Source organism: Anser anser (genome assembly GCF_964211835.1).
Source record: "Anser anser genome assembly, chromosome: 8".
Classification (NCBI taxonomy): domain Eukaryota; kingdom Metazoa; phylum Chordata; class Aves; order Anseriformes; family Anatidae; genus Anser; species Anser anser.
The window spans coordinates 5,870,374-5,891,206 of NC_139728.1; the positions used below are offsets into that span (position 1 = coordinate 5,870,374).

The window sequence follows — 20,833 nt, forward strand, 5'->3', positions numbered from 1 at the left end:
TCCCTTGGTTACATGAGAGAAAGTGCAGAGTAAAGATACTCTCTTGCTGAGTTTCTTCAGTGCTCAGTGATGCAAATGAGAGCTGAATTCATCCCACTGCCTGTATCTGGTGTTTTGCATAGAAATGCTCACTGTGCTGAAACACTCGAATTTGCAAGAATGTGTCTGTGTAAACCACTTCCAATTTTAATTTTTGAGCCATGCGCAAGAGACTCCAGGGAACAGTGTGTACTGTCAGCAGAAGTTATCTTTCTGATGAATCAGGCACATTGTTTGTACCCCTGCATTTGATAGACATGTTGTAATAAGGTCCTGAACTGCTTACTGTGTCTTTATGTACCTTCCCTCTCAGCAGTTGTAACTATTGTGCTGCTTGACCTATATTAATGGTACTACAAACAACAAGTTTAACCATTAACTTGAGAGCCCTGTTTAAATGGATTTTGCCAGGATATGAGAACTGAAGATTTAAGGAGGTAAAAATTAAAAAGAGGGCTACCCAATGCAAAGCTTTTTCAGTGCTTACTGAGCTGATGTGGAGAGTGGGAAGGAGTTCAAAGTTCTAACAAAACCTAAAGCCATTATTGCAGACTGAACAAGTAATGTCATTCAATGTATGGAAGAGCAGTATCTTAGATGTTTTGTTTGTTAATAACCTGTGGATTTTATCTGTTTGGTTATTCCAATGAGGTGTGCTTGCTGTTATCTATATCCACACATGCTCTGTAGCAAGAGAGGAATACACAGAAGGGGGGGGCTATATTGCCTGCTGCTGCTAACTGGGAAAAGGGAGGCTGGTTCTCAGCTGCTTGGGGGGGAGAAGGTGAAAGCTAGAGAGTCCAAGTGAAAGGAGACAGTGTCAGAAGATGAGTGCTTTATACTGAAGGAGCGGTCTGATTTAGCTTGATTTAGGTGAGTTGCGTTTCAGGAACCTGAGTTCTTCATGCAGTGTGAATTCTAGGCTGCTTAATAAAAGCCAGAAAGCATTTCTGATGCCTATGATTGTTGTCTCAGGAATAAGCAACTGTGCTGATCTGGGGTAACTGGCACCATGGGTACATAAAGCCAGTGGTGAATGTGTGATGGTTCAGTATCTGCTGTGATCTGTGCCTTCATGGAAAAGTGATTCCCTGTGCCTCTGAGGTCACTGACATCAGTGGTTTTTGACTGAGGTCCTTAATGGGTGGGCATTCAAAAGTTTTAAGCGTTATGCTCTGGGATGCCTTGCAGGAAGCTTTGTCTTTCCTGATATAGCTGCTTCATCTAATGCACGCAGGCATTTAAATCTGCTACTGTTCTCATTGGGTTATCTTGTTTGGATGGGACTTCACTACTCTGTCTATACAGACCGTATGTAGGTGTCTTGTGCAATCAAACCGTGTGTGTCCTGCTGGGGCCTGGTAACTGACAGTGCCAGAAAGATGTGCTTCAGCTAAAAGTAGCAGTTGATACTCGTAAGTAAAAAAAAAAATGGTTATGGTTCATTCTCTGCAGCTCAGCTGTTCTGATGCATTGTTACAGCTCTGAATTAAGAATTGGGTAGCCCTGTGCACAGAGCAAAGGAGTCTAAATGAAAATTCCACCTGCTTCTCTGAGAGACTCCTGCAAGAACTGTCACTGAGAAACAGATCTTTTTTTATTTTTTTTTGTTAAATGTGAAGTACAGCAAAATATGCAGTTAGTCCTTATTCCTCTGAAGCTAAACTGGGATGTGTAGAATTCTGTCTCGCCACTAATACAGATATCTGGCTGAAATGGGTAAACTGAGACAAATGTGTCATCCTGTCTTAGGAGATGTTAACCGAGATGTTAACTCTTTGGGCCTTGGTTTGAAGGTTGTAAACAGCTTGGTAAACACTTAAACCACAAAAAGCTTTGTCACAGGAAGGGAAGCACTGAGCAGGTTTGTCACCATGTAGCAACATGTAAGCCAAGTCAGTGAGAGGAGCCCAAGACCAGTGACTTCCTCGTCTGTACTGGATTCCTAAAGGAAGGCACGAAGCCACCCTGACTAGGAAGTGAGCTCGATTAGAGTCAACAGGAAAAAACAGAAACATTGGGAGCAAACAAAAGCACAGCTCTGCCAACAGAGTTGTTCTTGCCTCTACTTTTCTGCAGTTGCATGTTTTTCTTCAGATGCCAGTAATTCCCATGGTGTTTGCGTTTAAGCAAATTAAACTGGTAAAAGCCCATGCATAGGTGATTTCTAAGGGTTATTTCTGCTTACATTAACTTATCTTATTCCTGAAATTCTAAAGAAGCAAGTTTAGCTGAGGGAAAGCAGTTTTACAGTGTGTCCATATACAAAGCTACGTTAATTTCTTAATGTGGATTAGCAGCCATGGTTTGACCCAGAGCAGCTATGGGAGATGGCCAGGCCCCTGTGGCTGCTGCTCCTCTCTTCTTGTCTCAGTCTATTCCTTCAGCTCACGAAACAGCTATGTTCAGAACGAGGGCACAGCACGGTGATTTAATTCCGAACATTAACTTTTGTTCTAGCAGCTGTGCTGGCTGGCACTCATGCAAGGAAACGTAGCATTTACCACTGTATTGGTACAACTGTATGATTTTTATTTTGCTTTGAGCCTAATGGCACGTTCCGGCTTGTAATCATGAGAGGGCCTGGCAGATGAGCTTTTGAACTGCCTGCTTGACTGCAGCCCTGGTGAACAGCTCCCTACAGCTTTGTGTGCTCAAGGGAGCTTGCAAGTCACTGGAGTCTTCTCCTGGTGACTTTAGGTAGGGAGGCTTGCTTGCTAGTTTCAAGTCTCTCATTCAGGTGTTTGTGTGTTAGAGAAGGAAGGGAAAACTCTGAAGTTAAATAAACTTCATATTTCTGCCCCTCATTTGCCACTTTTCAGATGTGAGAAATGAACAAAATGTAGCTGCAAAGTGACCTGTATGTATATGGACAGGAGTTTAAATTGAAGCGTTGTACTTCATGGCCTGTTAGAGCATGCAAAGCAATTGTCTGCCAAGAGGAGTATTTGGGGACCAGGTGATGACAAACTGACACAACAGAGCTTAACTTGTTACTTTTTCTATTTTAGTCTGTCCTGCATTAAGTCATTCTCTCTATCATGCAGCAGTCATGATGGGATAGCATCTTTTAGTATCTTGATGCTTTCTGTGCTAAAAGGTTAGTGTGAGCTGTCCTGAGAGAATTTTCTCTCATATCAGAGCTATAAACCTTATCTCAGTAAATAGAATAAAGCTGGCTAATGATCACCAACTTTATTTTCTTTTCTTTCAGGGGATAGGTTTGAAAAGATAGTAATTTTTTTCAGCAATACAAAAAACATCTTAGAGAATATAGTCTTCATTACATATCAGTAAAGATAAGTAGTCTTTTTTAGGCTACTTATCACTACTGTTCTCATGTAAAGAGTGCAAGTATGGCGTGTGTAGCTACTAGGTGGACAGTTTGAGCATTTGTGTCTTGAGCCTACGCTCTTGTTACATATGCAGACCTCCTGTGGAAGAGAGTGGAAGTCCTGCATGTCTTAGGACTGTGATTATTTTTGTTTTAACTGAAGACCTCTCAGAAGATTAACTCATTAGAACCATCAGGGAGAAATGGGAACAACTTGTGTTCATTATGTGGCTCTTCTGAAATGGAGGGTTGCCAGCTGGAGGCAGCCTTATGTATGTACAGAATTGCAGCTGGGAGGATAATCTAAACTCCTTAAAAGCATCTAGATGGTGCTTGTATTTATTTCAAACTATGTGCAAGGTAAAGCTCAAGAACACTTATATCTGTTGTGGAATGGCAAGAAAAGTTTGGAAACAGCTACATTTCAAATAGCTCAGTGATTGAACGTAAAATCCAGTTCTTCATACCTCGGGATCCCCATATGCACGTGTCAAACACAGGTTAAGAAAATGTGAAGAGCTAGATATTCCTTATTTGTATTGAAAAGACTGAGGCATATCAGTGACTCACTGAAAATCAGGACTTTCTGCAGCTTAGCATATTTGGACTTTTAATGGCATTCAAACTGACTCACAGAAGCAGGTCTCCTACCTGAAAAAGCTTTTTTTCAGCCTCACTCAGTTGCTTTATCTATGAACTTCTCAACACTCTCCTTCTTATCACCAGCTCCTGGAGAGTTTCCCTTTACACAAGCTTTAAAGTTTCTGTTCACTACAGTGTTCTTATTTGGCAGCTACTCCAAAGGATGCACTGGTTTCTAAATGAAATCATTCTGCTTCATTTGTTTCCTTGTGTTTGTATCTTCTGCCTTATGAACTCTGCAGTAGTGCACACAGGTTATCAAAAACTCTTCTGTTAAATTATGCATTAACCAGAAGTATATGTTTACGGCGTGTGTTTAATGGCATATTACAAGCATTGCCTAGTATAAGGACAGTGGCTCAGAAAAATAAAAAGTATGTTAGAGATGATAAACTGAACTAATTGGGATTTGGAACTGTGCAGATTGAAGTTTGGGAAGACCGGCCTCAGGAGTTGAGGCTGCTGTTCTCCGTGCAGGCTGTCTTGCAGCACATCTGTCTGGAAAACCACCTCGGGTTCAGTAGTAGTTTTGCCTGCGTGAGGGTTACAGGGCTAGAATGCTTTTGCAGCACTATAGTACTCAGCTGTGTCAAATTATGTATTTTGGAGTGATTTGAACATTTTAATGATTGCTGATATTTGAAGAATGTTTTAGTGCTTTTCATGAAGCAATTGCTGTTATCAGCAGACCATTAAGGGGGTGCTGAAAGCAGACAGTAAATCTTACACGAGCAAATGTTGCAAACCTCTGACAAATAGGTACTGTTGTCGGGAGCCAATTCATGAGGAGGTTCAGAAAAGAAGAACCCATATATTTGCAATCTACACCAGGAAATGCAGAGATGTATGCCTGCCTCTGTCCCGTTGGTTGGTTTTGGTCCTATGAAAGTAGCATCCAGGCAATCAAACCAATCTGGGCCTGTGGTCTGTTAGCTACTAGTTCAATGCATTGTCAATATTAGTATTTGCTGAGAGGTATTTATGGTCTGAGGAAATGAAGGCAAAAAGTAAGCGCTTGAGTACTTCTCTTAGCCTATTCTAGTCATGATGAGTGTCCCATCTGGGGAACTGCATCTGGACCAAGGTTTTGGGGACCATGAATTGGGGTTTTGCTCAAGTTCAAAAGAAAACCTAGTTTGTGACATTGCTTGACGGTCTCAACGTCCTGAGGCCATTGTATTGCCCATAGCCACCAGAGAAAAGTCTTCCTGGAGATGTGCAGTAACTAAAACAGCTTTTACTTGAGAAAGATCCTGAAGTGCTTCAGGTATAGGGATGTGGTAGAAATGTGCCCATAAAGCTACTTTTTTTTTTTTTTCTGTCAAATGTTTTACTGCTTCCACCCAAAACTCCAATCCTGACCACAAACCAGTCTGAAGTTGCATTTTTGTGACTGTCACGTAAAAAGTGACACCACCTATTACAAACAACTTATTGGTGCTTTTAACAAAGTTTTAAATATTTTATTTTTTGGAGAGGCTTGGACATGTGTATGATGTAATGGGCCAAATGGGTCTTCACAACAACTGTGCTAAATGTACAAGTGATTTTGTTGCTTTAAAAACAGGAAAAAAACTTGTGTTGCATCATTCTGGCTGGGAAGTGTTCAAAGTTATTGTGACAGGACTGTGTTTTGAGCAATTGTTGGTGATTTGTTTTTTAGCACACAAAGAAAGTAATAAATCTGTCACCCCGAAAAATCAGGTTGTGACCTAAAGGAAGGAGCAAATTGTGGCTTTAGGTAAAAAAGAGTGACCTGTCTATGAGGGTCATTTATCATTATAACAAAATTGCTGGTGCTCTCCTAGCTGACCAGGAAGAAAGGCTGTAGTAAGCAGAATCAAGGGATGCAAGCACCCGAATATTTTTAACTGATCAATATTTTCAGGATTTACAAGCAGCCAAAAACCTGTCAGCATGCAGAGTAAGTGCACTGTGCATCTGTTCTAAAACAGAAAATTTGGCAATTAGAAATATTTTAGATTTAGAATAAATAGTATAATTGAAAAGTGCATCTTACTATGGAAGCCCTTAGCAGTCTGGTACAGTGGTACAGAAAATGGTAATCAAATGAAGTTCCCAAGAAAGATGAAAACAAAAAGGAAGAACATAAATCTCTTCAAGGTGGTGTTAGCATTACTTTTGAGTACTGCATGTGGAACACGTAGAAAGTCTCAGAAAACTCTCAGAACTCACTTGGGGTACGCTGTTTTTGTTTGAAAGCAGCAGTCCCAAACTGCTTCTAATTAAAAAAAGAAACAAACCCCCAAACCTCTTTTTTTTTTTCTTCTTCCCCCACACCATCATTTATTCTACATTATCCCAAATGTAAATAGTTGTACATGTTTTGCTATTTTTTGTAAGCCAAGTTCAGTGCCCCAGCTGAGGCTCACACATTGCATTCATTGCAAAGGATATATTCAATGAGTTAGTCTGACTTGCATGAAATATCAGTTCAACATGCTTTGAAATACAAGATGGAAAAGAGGAATTCTGTTTGACAGTATTCTTAAGTACCAAGTCTGTCAGAATTAAAAATACTTGCAGTTAATTTTTGGAAATATTTTCCTACTGCTCAGTCTCTCCTAGCTGAGAACTTTCACTTTAATGTGTTTTTATAGAGTTCACAAAGGCATAATGAAAGGAAAATGAAGGGGGGAACACAATCTCTTGTACAGTAATTTCCATGCCAATTGCTAATTTCAGTTGATTGCCTTAGTGCAGGACTCTTATCAGACCAGAACATCCAATGCTAAACCAATTCTAACACATTTAGAAAAGCATTTATGATTCAGGCTATCACCTATTGTCAGGTATTACCAATATTGTGCTATATTAAGAATGCTTAACAAAGCTATTTTAATACAATTTACGAGGGCATTTCAATATATAAAGGCTGCTAAAGTACTGTACGCTTGCAATGCATCATAGAAGATACTAAGATAAAAATAATGTAGAAGGTAAAATACTATATAGCTTGTAGTATGAGCTGTCTTTTTAATGCCCATTAATACTGTTTTCATTGTGCCTTTATTAAGGAAAATTGCTTTAGCATAATTTTGTGCATAAATATTGAGACTTGACTGCATGACAATGTATAACTTCCTTGCCTGGGACCCACGGACCAAGCTCTCTGGTTTAGCTCTGCACTAATGTGTCCCTGTCAGGTTTTAGCACTTACCTGGAGGACTAGGCTGGACTGGAAGGATGGAACTGAAGTTTCATGACACATGCTCTAAATAGATTAGTTTTTTTTGGCAGTTCCTTCCTTCTGGGTAGTCAACAAAGTTGGCCTGGAAAGTAACCCAAGCTTGTCATTAAATAACAGCCCTTTCATTTCACTCATTCCTGAGAATCAATATCTTGAGGTTGATCTTTATTCTGATGGCATGATTTTTTTCCCAATTCTAATTGGAGAGGAAAAAAAAAAAAAAAAGGAAATAAGTTCTATAACAAACATGTCTCAAATACAGTAATTTTGTTCAGTTATGAGACTTAAGATTTAGTACTAAACTTTGTGTGCTTCACCCTTGTGCTCAGGAATGTTTTCATTGTATTTGAACCACTTTTCCCTAAATTGATGCATATCCATAAAACAGAGTACTCTCCATGTCAGACTTGCATTCACTGAAAAACTGAACAGACTTTTCTACCCGAGACCCAGCGCCAGCAAGGAGAGTAGCCTCATTAATACATTATTAACGGAGATCAGATTTTCAGCAGAGCTTTCGTCTATTCTTTTTAATTACCGTATGTATTCTGTTTTTGCTTTCATTAAAACCATTATCAGATAAGTTTCCAAATGCCTTCCAACGTTTTAGTTGTAAACTTTGTTCTTTGTGTGTAGAAAAACCTTGAAAATCCTGGCCAAAATTGAATAGGCAGGAGTTAGTTGCATGAAAGCCCTTTTCTGAATCTGGTTCTTAGACTTGTATCTGATTCAGCATATAGTAGCTACGGATTAGTAGAGAGGTAAATGTGTAGGTTAGGTGTTTTTTTTTTTTTGGGGTGTGTGTGTAAATGTAGCGTAAGTGTGGATTATTCTGGTCTTTATGTCTAATCAATATCACCCAAAAAGTAGCAGCATAGCTCTTACATGCATTTGAACTAGGTGATTGCTCTCCTGCAAGATCTGGGCCTAGGCCGCAGGGAGGGAAGGGTCAGGCCTGCTGCCCAGCGGAGCCTGGGGAGGCTCTCCTCTCACCCCAGCTAGCACTGCGCTGAAACCAAAAAGGCTTCACCTGTGGCATATAGCTAATTCTTTCAGAAATGGATGCATTATTTTCTTCCTGTGCTGCAAAGATGTTTTCTCTTCCTGATACCTCAATGCTTTTCTTTTAATCACTTCATAAACTCTGGAAAAAAATCCAGATTATGACAGTGGAGTAAGGCACAAGAAGAAAAGAAAACTAGAAAAAGCCTCCATGTTTGTAAGGTATTTCACCATAAATAGAGCTGTTTTCAGTATTTTTTTTGAATGGATTTGAGCAAGGCTTGTCTGGAAATATCACATGAGACATCTAAGCAATATTGATATTGTTCTGTCCATAAGGTGCATTTGTATTCATTTCAGTAAAGATCTATTGTACTTTTGTCTGATTCAAGTGTTCCCTTAAGATTGAAGTTTACGTTTTAGAAAGCAGTGAGATATTGAATTTGCTGTGCAGTTATAGCAAGTTGCAGACAGCAGCTGGAGGAGATATCTTCATACACTGAAACTTAGAATATTTCTAATTTTTGAGTATTAAACTTGATGCTGAATACTCTATTAACTGAAGAGAGGCTAAAGAACGTTTTTGGCGTGCTCATCCCTGAGAATTATAGTTGAGATTGAGTAAGCATGAAATGATTTAGGAAAGGAGAGCATGAATCAATTTGATATATAATCCAGGATTAAAACTATTTGGACTTAAAATTATTATCAAATATGTGGATAGTCATTCCTTCCCAATATAAATAAGTTAACACTGGTAAATCCCAATAGAAATATTATTCCTAAAGACACTTTTTTTGTGCATATCTAGATAAAATATCAAGAGTTTGAACTTTTGAATGCCATGCAAATACAGAAGCCACTTAAGGCCTGCAATACCACCACTGTTATTTTGCTCATATTCATTAACCAAATTCTAAATTGCAATGTATTTGCCTTTAATCTCTTTTATGCTCAGTAGGAGCCATGCACACTTCTAACCAGTTCCTCTTTAGCATTTTTAAGAACTTCCTGATTTGGATGTGAAGTTTTATTATGACAAAAGTGGCAGGTTTTGTCTAGCCAAGTTATTTTCTTTCTATTTTTAGGAACAATGTGCTTGTGTTGTGCGCCATAGAGAGGCACTTAGATGAGGCTGGGATGAGCAGTTAATCAATCATATCTAGATAATAGACATCAGAGATATTGCTTTGCAAGGTTTACCCTCTCTGATTTATACTAGGGGGCTGTTTTTTTATGGGACTTTTAGAATATTTGTGACTGAATAATGCTTTTATGACCAAGCCACAAACACCTAGCCATTATTTCTTTTAAAGCCGTCGATCAACAGTTTGATTAAATTTGTACATATTTTGAGTGCATTCAGGCTGGATGCCATCAAGTGCAATGAACAGAAGGTGCTTCTAAAATAGTGGTACGGGGCCTGAACTGCTATTGACCATTGCCTTGCAGAGTCATTTACAACAGGGGGACGTAAAATACAATCAAGTCAAAAAGCCAGTGTTTATCAGGTGGCCGGTGCTCCTTTTACTCTGATATGAAAGTCTGCATAAACTTCAGCACAATGGGGTTTTGAGCCAATGTCCATTAAACATCAAGGAACTCTCAGCTAAGACATTTCAATTAATTTTTTTGCCTGCCTCACTAGTTCTGAAGTGTTTAAAATCTTTGTGTAACTCACTTGCAATAGAATTACAAGGTTTAAAAACTTGTGAAAGTGAAAAAAGAAATGCACACCCACAGCTGGTGTATTAATACGTCTGTCTTTCATATTTTGTTGGTAAGCATTACAGGGCGGGGCTGCATTTGCAACTATCTGCTATTACTGTGCTGATCAGCAACTGGTTACTTCATCCACTTTTGGGTCCCTCAGTACAGGAAGGGATGGATGGACCTGGAGTGAGCTGTGTGGGCACTGGGGGATGTGTCCTGTGGAAGAGGCTGTGGGCCCAGCGTTCCTGCAGCAGCAGCGAAGAGGGCAGGGGGGGCCTAACGGCAGGAGACAGAGCCAGGCCCTCCCTGAGGTGTGGCAGCAAAGCAAAGAACTGGCCGTAAATTGAAGCAGGGAGTTCGGAGTAGATATGAGGAAAGAAGTCAGTGTAATGGAGCAATAGAACAGGTTTGGGGGGATGCTGTAATGGCTGTCTTGGAGGCTCTCAAGGCCCAGTTGGAACAGCCCTGAGCAACCTGGTTTGGGTTCAGTGCTGAGACTGCTTTAAGCAGGAGGCTGGCTTAGAGAGCCCTGAGATCCCTTCCAGTTGGAAAGGTTCTGTGACTGTTTTTCCTGACAGGATTAGATGTTAAGTATGTCCTGGTGAATACTACTGAGATTTTTTGGAAATGTCGGGGGGATCTGGATCCTCCAGGAGACCTTTGCAGGTGCGTGGAGAGCGGGCTGGAGCATAACTGAGCTGTCTTCCAGAGACAAATTATTACCAAAGAGCTGTGTCCTCAGGGATCCATTCTCATTTATCTGAAGGGCTTTAGTTACTTTAGTGAACTCATTAAAATATAGCCAAAGCATACATTCTGCCATTTGATGGCAGTGTAGAACATAAAGCCACCAGCAGGGCAATTGCAGCAAAAGCTGTCAGGATCTGTAGAAGGCTACTTCTGGGTGAATGATCAGGGCAAAATGCATGTGAATATGAAGAAGATGAGATCAAGTTCCCTTTAACTAGAGTTTGGGCTGATGAGACTTGACTACCCTGATAAGATAAAAACAAGACATTACAACAGAAGCAATGGAGCTTAGCCTGTAGCTTACAGACAAAATTAAATAAAATACCATCTTAACTATGTCCTTGAGGAAAACCACAATGTAGAGTGGGGAGAACTACATGTTCTTCAATGCTATGCAGAGGAGGCATCATAATGAAAAATCTTATCTAACTGTTTGTAAACTAGTGTTTTGTCTTGAATCCGCCACTGGACAGGCTATTCTGATGCCCTTCTGTTTGCTTTGGTCACTCTGGTCCTCATGTACTATTGCTTGCTTCAGCTCCAAAGCACCCTTCCTAACTAGGACATTTTTATTTAAACCCAACGTAAGTCTGATATCTTGGTAAGAACAACTGATAATGTTCAGTAGAAATAGACTGCAGCTTTACAGTGCCTAGCTTTATGACTGATTACAAAACATTTACAGCAGGTATGGCCAGTCAGTCTGGTGGAGAGGAACAGCACCCTGATTCCCTGATGAAGTCTATAAGTAATGTCTCATGCTTCCTTGTGAAAACCTTTGTATTTTAACATGTGAATTAATATCTCCTGCTGTCTGACTGCGTATCCCTGTGTTGAAGTCCAAGAGCTAGGCTGGGGAAAGAACTCCCTAAATAAAATAGGCCTGCATTGTAAAAATGCTTCTGATTTTCCTCACTTGTTTATTATGCTGTATGAAAGGGGGGTTATAAGCAAGTAGGCAATGTTATTTTTGGGGTCATGGAAATAAATTCAATTACTCTGAAATAAAGCACTGATAAGAAACTATCACAGTGTAGCAAGAAAAACAGTGCTGTCAGTCCTATCCCTCTCATCTGGATCTCAACAGCTTTGCCTTCAGATGTGATGGATATAATGATCCACAGTGGGATGTGGAGGGATTTTCTTTATTGGTCATATGTGTGATAAGATGAGACTATTCAAGATGGCAGCAAAACTTTAACCAGAGTAGTGTTAGAGATCAGATCCAATAGAACTACTGTTACAGTTTAACTTTGCTCAAATGCCTTAAACAAGGCAGCCTGGAAGGAACAAAAAAAGTAAGATGTAAAGACCAGTACCAAAAATACAAGTACTAGAGTGCTAATCTATATTAGTGTGATATATAACGCTGTAGAGGGCACATCACAGCAGTGAACTAAATACAGAAAAAGGCATAGATCTGGCTCTAATCTGTTGCATTATTGCAACGATTAGTAATTGATGGCTTGTAATGCACATAGGACTCCTAAACAGGATATGATTTTTTTTCAGTGGAGCAGCATATGGTGATCATGCATAGAGATAGCAGCATGAATGCTGCTAATTCATGGCATTTCCTCAGTGAAATGCTGTAGTTTCTTGATTGCTTTGGCTGCTACATCTCATAGCATCTGTGGTTTGAGACAATACAACCAGCAGTGGCTTGGTAATCGTCTGGTGTTTTCCAGCTTAACGTGATCCAAAATTAACGTAACAGAATATACGCTCACTGACTGCAATGGGCTGGGGCAAACCAAATGAATAGCAAATATCTCAAAACATAAGCACGCACTGAGCTCAAGCAGAACTCACCACTTTCAGATATGAATTTTTCGGCACTCTAAAATATACTCTTCATCTAATTATTGCTGTGAGCCTTTTGAGTTGTGTACTTTTTGTTAACCGGCCTTTATAGGTAGGTTAGTACAGTAGTGAACCATGTAATGTTACTGTACTTGGCAAATTTTTTGGTTACTTCTGCCCTTGATTTACCATGAAGTGTTTTGGCATAGGTAATCTCCTCTATTGATATGTACGTCAGGGTTTGCAAATAGTATTCCTATAAACTTTTCTCCATTTTTGTTTCACAGGGTTTGAGCAGTTAGTAAGGCGCCAGTTTGCATAGTAGTTTACCAGAGATGTGAGATACTGTATATCTCTGAATGCCATGATGCGACCCTGTGGTTGTGGTCTAAAACCATCCTAGAACCCAACGAACAGAAAAATCCTCAAGTTTCCATAGCAAACAGCTTTCTGTACTGCTTTACTTTGCAGAAAACACTTTTCAGGAGACCTGTAGCAGCAGCCAACTTCAGAACCAACTTTTTCATGGCTTGCTCATCTTAATGCTACATACTAAATTACCTAGCTAGAATAATTTACAACTCAAAACTATTATGCATATCTAAGGACCAAGTATTTCTCAGGGGAGAAGACACTAAAACAGACCACTACAGAACTTCTGATCCGTTGTTGGTAGTGGAGTGACACCAGTGTTAATGTGATGACATTCTCTGGGTTTGTCTCTTACATTCTCAAAAGAGAAGTGAAGCGGGATACAACCACTGCCAGATATTATTCTTTTCCAGTCTTGCAGGTGTTGAATATCTCATTATGGGAGTGATGAGGAGCTGAGTATCTTCAGATGCTGTAGTTCTTTGCACAGACTCGATACATAGAACTACTACTCCTCTCTATTAACTATACAGATTACAACCAAAATAAGTGCACAAAACAAATGAAAAAAATGGGATCTGTGTCAAATGGAAAAGCATAAAATAAGCATTTAAAGGTGATCTAGACATTGTTTCTTTTGATAACAGTCAGACAGCTTCTTTGCTTGCTGATGAAAGCAGCGATATGGACACTATTATGGCCAGTAATAAGCAATGATGTGAAAGAAGGTTTAATTTAAAACATTTGACACATTAGTTTTAAAAGCAAGTATATTTTCCAGTGCAGAGGAAGACCATATTGCTCTTGAATGTTTGCTTAGAAATCTGGGTGTAGCTATAGTAGGTAAAATGAACTTCATTAATTAAAAAAAAAAGTTTAAGGCTAAACTTAATTTCTCATATCAAATCATGTTAATGTATCAGTTAAACTTTAAGGTAGGGTCAAGATCCATTAACAAATAGCTGAAAATTTTGACTTGTAAACCTACACTGTTTTTTACCAGTTGCAATTTATTTTAAGTCAGGAGTCATTTGAATTAAATTAGAAAAATAAGCTACCATATTGAGTCCCCACATTATTGTGGTTTCCAGGTCATGTCACACCTTGGTGTAATAGGGTGTGAAGTGTTCCAGTGACTTGCCTAAGATAGTACAGTGACCCTATGGCACATACAAAAATAAAACTCTAGTATAGCTCCTGATCCAGTGACCTATTCATGGAAGCATTGCTGCTGTAGTCTCCCTGAGAAGCAAAAAGCCTTTATGAATCACGAAAGATACAATTTTAAAACATGTTTAGAGGCAAAGGAGTATTGCTACTAGGTAATATCTACTATTACCTTTTTTAGCCCCATCTCCAAGTCCATTTTGGAACAATACTGTTTTTTTTTTTTTTTATGACTGATAACACCATGCTTTGGATATTTGTGGAAGAATATTTCAGACAGGGACACTGTTCTGTACCCAGAGTAATTTACTACAGAGAATGCTGACTGAGGTGAAAGTCGTGGAATCTCCTGGCAGGCAGTCTGTGGTGCATACCTTTGCGTCACAGTGAAAATAACAGTAATGAATTGCATAACCCTGGTGTGGGGTCTCTGAGCTCTCACATAGGTCTGGAGAACTTCTCTGGCCTGTAGCTAGATCAATTTAGAGCCAATCAAGCCTATACTATTACTGTTGACTAACAAGAATTACTAAGGGTCACGGTAACTACTAAGGGAGAGGAAAAGTGGGAAATCCAATTCCTACATGTAAATATATTTTCATATATGTATGTATATCAACACAGTAGTTGAAACAGCTTTTTAGCCACAGTAAAGGACATCAAATGGAGAGAAAAATCTCTACGGTGCTACTGCTAGGAAAAGCAGCGAGGCAGAGCTTCCAAGATGCTCTGCTTGCTATGGAGCAGTGCCCCATTCAGCTCTTTCACACTTACTATATCCATGTCAAATGTCAGCTTGAAAAAGACAGGTCTGAAAGTATGCACATGTGTATAAGGTTAGATGCCAGCTGCATACCAGGCACTTAAGACAAAAAAGAAAACTCCTGACTCAGACAATGCTTCCAGAGCTACTGAGATAACAAACTGAAATTCTTAAAGTGCAGGATGTCCTGCTGCAAGAAGGGCTGTTAAGAAGAAGGTGGAAGGAAGCTGGACAATCCCAAAGAGAACCATTCACACAAACTTATTTTCAAGACCAAATCTGAAAACCAAATGTGTAAGTAAACTATGCGAGAGAAATTATTGCAGCTGACAAACTTTGTCACCCCTTATTTTAAAGGAGAAATGGCCAGTGTTGGCAGTTTCATTGAAGGCGCTGAATTTGTTCTTAGATATTTGATAGGTTTTCATAAAATGAAGGTATGCAATTTATACTCCTAAGCTAATAGAAAAAATAACAGTTCTCATCTAGGTTTGATATACATAAATATGCAACTTTAGATACACAAAACAGCATTGAAAGAAACCTAGGGTCTGCTCCTACTTCCCTTCTAACAACAAAAATTCAAAATGTGCTTTAGGTAAAATTTTAGCTTTTAGGAATTTGTTTTTGTTTATTGTTAAGCTGTTCTTTTGTTTCTTTTGTCCAGTCCTCCTATAGTCATGCAAATTGTTAAAGAAGAATTTTACTAACAAGTTACTGTGCTAAATACAAACACTGAATCAAAATGCCTAACACTGTTTGCTATTTGTGTGTATGTGTATATTAAAATGCATTTAATAAAGTTCAGTACTGATGCATACAAAGATATATACACATGTATACATACTTATGAAAGTACAAACACTACAGCCACTTATTCCGGTTAGTGATCTATGGGGGGGAAGGAGGGGGAAAATAGGTTTAGAAACACTTAAAGGAATCCATCCAATAAAATTGAATTACTTCATTTAGTTGAGGGGGTGTTTTTGCAAGTAATAGCACCGAGTAACATACTTGACAACAGAAAACAATGTTAGAAGACTGCAGTTTGTGGAACATAAGGAAACAGCTTGTCTTAGTTCATTAAGATACACAGAAAAATGGGAGAATATCTTTGTTTTCATTCTAATCAATATTCATACATCTTAAATCTTTTACACCCCCCCCCCCCCATAATGCGTTCAATTATGTTGGAGAAATGTCCCAAGTCGCTTTTTCCTGTTAGATGAGTATAATAGGATGGAAAAATATTAAGCTGAAGAAAAAATCTTGGAACCTTCTCACTGGCATCCACGCAATGTAGTTCTCAAATATCAAATGGATGTACATGAAAATTAGCTCAGGCTTTGCCTTAGAAAAGCATGGGGGGGATGCCAAAGTTCCTATCCTATGATGCAATAACTTCTATTTTATTAGCAGAGCTTCGGTTTTCAGTTAAAAACAACCCAAACCTGTAATACGTTCTTTATTCTGTTTGTGAGGTGACTCAATGCTTCTTCATGGAGCAACTGATGCAACTGTTCAGAAATTCCTTATGGGAGGACAGTTAAAAGAAAAAAAAAAATACCCGAAGTGGAAATTCAAATACTTTGTGTAGTTAAGATTGATTTATACTAGCAAGAAAATATTGCAGACTATCCCATTGCTGGTTAAGCTTTTTCCTATTTATTCTACACACACGGAAAAGTAATATAATCTGTGGAACATCAATCATCCAACAGGCCCTGTTTCCTCTGCAAATGCTAGTTTGTTTTAGATTTTCCATGCAAGTGCCCTTTGAGCAGATAATAGCGTTTAAGGTATTTGCTCATTAAGCCAAATGCACAAATGATTTTGCTGTTGTATTCTCCCAATCTATGGAATAGTCTGCTACATCTTAAATGTGATGGGCATCTGTGGCATGCAGACACACATATTTGTTTTGCATCTATATGTAGATAAATGTGTCAGTGCATTAGGAGACTTGACCTAATCAGGTTAAATGTCAGTTTGTTACCCATTAGGAGCAAAATGAAGTGGATGCTTAAAAATTGACTTTTCTGTGTCAGTCTGAGATATTAAGGATTAATTATACCTCATATATTGAGACCAGAGCTGATGGCATAATTCAGGTTCTGGTTTGCTTCTACTATCAAATGGTTTGTTAATGGTCCCCAAATTTTCAAGTGCCTGTCATTTTGGAAACATTGAGAGTTAGCACGTTAATACTACAAAAACAATTACACATGCTGGTTTCCTTGACTTGCTTGGAGATCACTGGTTTTGAGAAAAAACGTGCAGATTTCACATTGTTTAAACTTGGACAGCTCTTCAAAATGTGTTTACATAGCATCTCTGTCATTCGGATAGTCCTTTTCATGACAATTGGAAAGACTTCACATCTGCACAGGTGGAATTTTTTGTTTGGCTTCACTAAAACCACTTTTTCATAGGTTAAATACCTCCTGTTATTTAGAAAAGTATCCTGTCTGGATTCTCCTGGCACTACTTTGGGGTAATAAGCGGCAATTTTAGCTATTCTAGTGATCTTGCAATATAGTTTCTAGTAAATAAGGTTACCTTTATTAACTTCTTTTTAATGAGTGATAGAATAAAATAACTAAGCCTCTGCTGAACCTTAAAATCATAAAATATCGTAAGTACAAGGAGCCCACGCTTCAAGTTCAAAACCATTAAAACCAATCAAAACCTCACGCTATGGTAGTGGCTTGGCACTCCTGGTTTATCTCAGTAAGTATTTTGCTTGCTTATTCAGGTAAAAGATTAGTTCTGTTCAACACCTTTAGAGCTCCGTGGAAGATCTGAATGAGCAGCAGTACAGCCATCGTTACTGGGGCTATAGGGACTGCCTGACGGTGGTACATGGTGAAAAAAAGCTCTTCTGAATGTGCTCTGTATCCTATGTGAGCACCTAAGCAGAAAAACATTTCCCTTATGTACATTTATGTATAAAACAAAAAAAGATATATGTATTAGATATGCACCAAATTATTACATTAATCACTTTTATTCACTATTTCTCAAAAATGGCAGGGTCAGGCACTAGAACCACCCTGACCAAGCTAGCTGTTTTTCCCTGTAGGATCGGTGCTTTGCCACTAGACTGGTGAATTTCTTCCGTTTGGGATCAAATTCCTTGCCGCTGTAATCAGGCTGTTATAGGGGAGGCCATACGCACATAGACTGATATATCATTGATTGTCTGTTCTACCTCCTGTACCTTTCAAATGCCAGATAGACCAGCATGCTTTTCTTTGCTGTCACTGTTTTTTGTTTCGATCTGGACTAGTATTCTTTTTCAGGCTGTAGCCAACAAGTGTTGCTCCTGAGCTGAATGCAGGAAACCACCCTTGCCAGTGATGGGTTACTGCGGCTTAAGGTAAAGTTTTTTCCTGAGGGCTGTTAAGAATTTGCATATGCTGCTAGACAAGAGGGTCACTCCTCCTGTCTGTCATGCTAGGTTAATCTGAAGTCTGAAGGTGTCCTAGAGAAGGAAAAATATGTTCTGGTGTTATATAATTAGCATAAGGCAGGAGAAGTATTTAGGAAGTGTTTTATTGCCCAAGGGCAGCTGAGCATTACAAAGAGTCATTACTGAACTCTACCAAAGACTTTCTTAACTGAATATGAACCCTAAGAGCATCATCAGGATTACAATGATTTCCTCTTGTCATGCTGTGCGTGCCGGGGAGAAGCACACATGATAACAGTGTGCTGAATGTAGGTGTTCTTGCTTGTAGCCCTGCCAGCTGGTCTCTGAGTGCTCTCATGTACTGCTGCCCAAAAAAACCCTCTTGTGGGTGGATAGAGTCCCAGATTCTTCGAACTGTGGCCTATTGCTAGCTCTTTTCTGCACTTCTCTGGACAAGTTTAATAAATTAATTTATTACTCTTGTGTAATTGCAAGAGTTTTGGTATAACTTTTCTGTTCTCTCGTTCAGCTTCGCATCTGGGTGGTTGTTTGGAAGCCCAGCTCTGCAGCACATCAGCAGGACAAAGGCGTTTCGTAAACTGACCAACAGTGCAGAAGCAATAATAAAATGAGTGAAAGAATGAGCCTGGGGGAGAACCTTCTTGTGAAAATAGGATCTCAAATGTGTAATAGTGTAGAAACATGCCACAACTTTTCTACCTTTCTCTGCTGGAAGCTTTGTGCTTGGGGGATTGGCTTCACACAACTGGGTTGTAAGTCTGCAGGATGCCTTACTGCTGGTTTGGTTTGGCTTGTTTGGGAGGCACGTGTGTTTTAGAGTATGGCAGGAGATGTAAATTCCTCCTTTTTAAACATCAGGTTTCTATTATCTATTTTGTGGTGTAAAGCAGTTCAAGTTATGGGTTTGAGAGGAATCTAATCATCTAATGGACCAGTTGAGCAGTTGTAGGACTTTTTCAGGATTTTATCCCTTGAAATAAACCAATTTTACAATATTTTGTGGTTCTAGGTGCATGCATAACAGAAGGAATTTTCAAAGTGAAATTGGTATGTTTTGGTGCTAGGTTTTACAACTCCTTGTTTTAATTCTGATTTCTCATGATAGCTGTTTCTTGTGCTTTTTGTTTTGATTGTTGTATGTGCTGATGTGTGAGGTAGATGCTTATGCTGCCACCTGTGTAAAATTATAAGGTTGTGCAACTTCAGGGATGAACTCATGGCAGGAGCAGCAGAATTTAAACTAGGGCACATGCTGAAGCATAATCTCATATGCCTTGATATAAGCTGATCTAATATGTATCTATTAAGAAACGTAAAGCATGGACTGCTAGACCAAACCTTAGTGAAAAACCATCCCTATTTGGGAGACCTTGTAGGTTAGAAAAGTTAGAATGAGCTTTCTGACTCCAGCCTAGTGTCACTTGGGGTACGTTGCCTCCTTCCCCCTGCTGGCTTAGGTGCTGGCCTACCACCCCTGTGCTCTACAGTCATCTGGGAGCAAGACGGGGTTGTCTTCCTTTAGGACAGAGAAATCAGTCTAAGTTGGAGAACAAGAAGGATCTGGCAAGTCAGAGAACACATAAAAGCTTTTGAATGATGTGAGAAACAGAAAAGAGCCCACGTTACATGGGACTGCTGCTAGTCCCATCCGAATGATTACCAGATAAGGAAAAATACAATCAAAGGAACGCCATAATGTTGCCAGAAGCTATGCAGTGCAGCACAGTACATGGCCATAAATTTGATGGTTATAACAGTTTTCCCTACACAGTTACATACTGTATTACTGAAAGTGACTCTGAGCCCATCAGAAATCTTTTTATAATAAAGTATTAGAAAAAGAAAGGAAAACTGGAATGAGGAAAACAAGGAGAGTTCTTCGTGTTCACTTTTTCCTGAGCTATGAGGGAAGGTGTACCATGAACTCATGGGGGACAGCGATGGAGAACAGTAAATCTATGCCCCATAGCCACAGTCACATGCAAAGGCAGAGACTAGCTCTTCTTCCTACGGTCTGTGCCAAGAGGAGCCGAATACACCAGCAGACAGCTGGAGACTGGGGCATTCCAGATGATCCAGGTATATGGATTTTCTTCCTAAACAGACACTTCACTAACTGTCATGTCCCTGCAACTGAGTCTCACTCTCTGTCCTGCTCTCTGTCCCCTTTCCTTTAGGTCTCCACCAGTGTTCAACAGTGATGGGTACTGGCTGCTCCAGGACCAGAACTGGTATTACTCTTAGGTGATACCGGTAGCTCCAACACTATTTGGCAGGGCTCAGCTTTGTTTTCTTTCCCAATTCTTTCTTAGTCTTGACTATCAATGGAGCTCTCTTCTTCAGAATGCATTTCTTTTTCTTAATAAATCCTTTGCTATGAAATTGTCATAAAATCAATGCCTTGGAGGAAATCCTCATTCTAATTTGACTTAGGCAACTACTGAAATCAGTCTACAATTCTTTTATTTTAGCACCAAAAATCACACTCATAAAAGATGTTGTAGTGTGCCAAGAGCTGAAGTTAGACTGAATAATAATCCCATGCAAGCTGATGACTGGTTGGCTCTCTGAGAAGAGGTGGTATACTGCAGCAATGTGAAAAAT

The 20,833-nt window shown here is 39.4% G+C and overlaps 1 long non-coding RNA gene across 4 annotated transcripts in view; it reads left to right on the forward strand.

Moving 5' to 3' along the window:
• Window positions 1-20,833, forward strand: part of LOC310903466 — a 92,946-nt gene that overhangs the window by 18,334 nt on the left and 53,779 nt on the right. Inside the window, exon 2 of one of the 4 annotated variants that reach the window (XR_014587569.1) lies at window positions 18,099-18,175. The exons of the other annotated variants lie outside the window; for them this stretch is intronic. This is a non-coding gene — a long non-coding RNA (uncharacterized lncRNA). The remainder of the gene's footprint in view (window positions 1-18,098; window positions 18,176-20,833) is intronic. 4 annotated transcript variants of the gene reach the window in all.